Source organism: Abrus precatorius, unplaced genomic scaffold, assembly GCF_003935025.1.
Source record: "Abrus precatorius isolate BTA unplaced genomic scaffold, Abrus_2018 Scaffold10, whole genome shotgun sequence".
Classification (NCBI taxonomy): domain Eukaryota; kingdom Viridiplantae; phylum Streptophyta; class Magnoliopsida; order Fabales; family Fabaceae; genus Abrus; species Abrus precatorius.
Genome location: NW_020874292.1, coordinates 18753137 through 18756060, shown reverse-complemented (window position 1 = coordinate 18756060; position 2924 = coordinate 18753137).

Below are 2924 nucleotides of genomic sequence, written 5' to 3'. Positions count from 1 at the left end.
TGCAAATACCTGTCGCATTAGAGGACCAAGAGAAAAATATCAGTTGATGGTTGATAAGTGCATTGTTTTAGGGCATAAAGTTTCTAGTAGAAGTATAGAGGTAGACCCTGCTAAGGTAGAAGTTATTGCTAAACTTCTCCCTCCCACATGTGTTAAATCTATTAGGAGTTTTCTGGGCATGTGAGGTTTTATAGGAGGTTTATTAAAGTTTTTCAAAAATAGAAAAACCTAAGATTTTATAGTTTAAGTTTGATGATGCTTGCTTATTTGCCTTTAATACCCTTAAAGTAAGTTAATTCATGCCCCTGTTGTTATATCTCCTGATTGGTCTTTACCCTTTGAGCTTATGTGCGATGCTAGTGATACAACTGTTAGAGCAGTAATGGGCCAACAGAAGGGCAAGATTTTTCAAGCCATTTATTATGCAAGTTGAACTTTGGATGGAGCACAGCGGAACTATACCACCACTGAGAAGGAGATGCTAGTTATGATATTTGCATTTGATAAATTTTGTCCTTATTTGATTATGTCTAAAGTCATTGTTTTTACTGACCATTCTGCTCTTAGATATTTGATGGCTAAACAGGATGCTAAGTCAAGAATTATCCAATGGATTCTCTAACTACAAGAGTTTGATGTGGAGATCCGAGATGAAATGGGAAGTGAGAACTCTGTTGCTGACCACTTATCCAGATTAGACCGCTCGGTAATGGAGAGCACCAAGGTAGAAATTAAAGAGACATTCTTGATGAGAGAATTTTTGTTGTTTCTGGGGCACCTTGTGTAACACCACGAGTTTGTAATTTCATTATGATTATTAATATATGTATGTATGTTGTGATTTGAATGTGCATTTTAGTTTATGTTGGTGTTGTGGATGTGTGTGTGTGTGTATATATATATATATATATATATATATATATATTAATAATTTAAATATGAATTTTGAATTGTGGTTGGAAATGAGAAGGTGTATTGAGTTTTGTGAGTTATATTGGATAGGTTGACAATGTGCTGCAAGGGCATTCTCGCTGTAGCGAGAAGGATGCAGGAAATGTTGGAGGTCTCTATGGCGTTATCGTTATAGTGAGAAGGCAACAAAGAGGGTGTGATTTCTGGGCTTAACCTTGTTGTAGCGAGAAGGGGGTTGCTGTAGCGACAAAATCTCGCTGTAGGGAGATTTTGCAGAAAATAAGTGAGGTTTCTATCTGATATTTTCGCTGTGGCGAGAGATGTCTCGCTGTAGTGAGAGACACCTCGTTGTAGACAAAGTGTCACGAATCTTAGGGTACATAAGGGCTTTAGGGTTGGGGAAAACATATTTCTCCCTTTCTCTTCCATCTCTCTCTCGTTTCTCTCAATCCCTAGCCCTATTTTACTGATTGAAGTGCCTTCGAAGCTAATTGTGCCCTAGATTGAAGGTTGTGTTCATGTTTTGGGCATTTGGAGGTAAGTTCCATGAGTTAGGATTTGAGTTTTTACTCTTTCTTCATTCTCCTTCATTTCTCATGGAATATTCCATGTATTTAGGGCGAGAATCCATGTAGGGGAGCCTTTCTACCATTGATTTTGTTTTGGGTCTCATTCCAAGGTAAGGGAAGGACTATACCCTATCTCTTTGTTTTGCGGTTCATTTGCATTGCTATGTATTGGAATGTAGTTGAGATAGAATGTAGGAAGATGCATGTTTTGATGGGATGTAGTTAGTAAGTGATGAAGTGACTTGATTTCAGTAGGGTTGTGATGAATGTATGAGTGTGAATGATAAGGATGTGATATTATGCCCAAGTGGGTGCATTAAGGTAGATAACAAAACTGGAAATTGTTTGTTTGAACATAATATGATTAATATTGAGTAATGTATGTGATGAAAGTGGGTGAATGTGTGTAAATGGCATATTGATTCTGATTGTGGTTGTGTTTAAAATAGTTGAAAACTATGAATGGTTACAGCGATACACTGGGGTGTGGAAGATGGGGGCGGTAGGAATATCTTGGGGAAAAGAGGGTGGTGGTGACACCAACAGTGAGCATGGGTGCACCATAGGCCAAACACTCTTCTCCTGTGACCGCACATGTTGTATCTGACCATTACTTTTGCTAAGGGACCAGTGACCGCACATGTTGTATCTGTGAGGCGAGGGCTAACCGGCGACTATCTAAGGTATGTGAAACTGAGCATTGTCACTGTAAAGAGGTGGGAGGCCACTTTGACCCCACTAAAACTGCTCATCAGGTTTTGCAAAGTGGTTTTTGTTGGCCTACACTTTTTAAAGATGTTTATGATTTTGTTAAATCATATGATAAATGTCAGAGGAGTGGTAATATTTCTAGAAGGCATGATATGCCCTTTAACAATATTTTGGTTTGTAAAATATTTGATTTTTGGGGTATTAATTTTATGAAACCTTTTCCTAAGTATTTTAATAATGAATACATATTGGTTGTTGTGGACTATGCCTCCAGGTGGGTGGAAGTGGCTACTTTACCAACTAATGATGCTAGAGTGGTTACTAAATTTCTTAAGAAGAATATTTTTTCTCAGTTTGAAACCCCTAGGGCAATTATCAATGATATGGCAGCATAGGCGTGTTAGATGAAGATGCACGCCCTTGCTGTGTTGAAGAAACCCTAGAATCTAAATGCAACTGCCAGCATAGCCGTGCATGTGTTCGCAAAGCTAATTGTGCAAAAAAGTCACCCCGTTCTCAAAAACAAAAAGAACACAAAATAAATAAAAATGAAAAATAAAAATTTCTTTATTATTCTTAGATTAAACTCCTTGTGAGTTCCAAAGAGAGAAACACAACGTTTAAATGAAAGGTACATTTTGAAAGGTTTAGATCTCCTTATTATTACAAAAATAGGAAACTCTTGAGAAGAGAAATCAATGAATAAGCAGTGAAGTTTGAGAATTAAGCTCT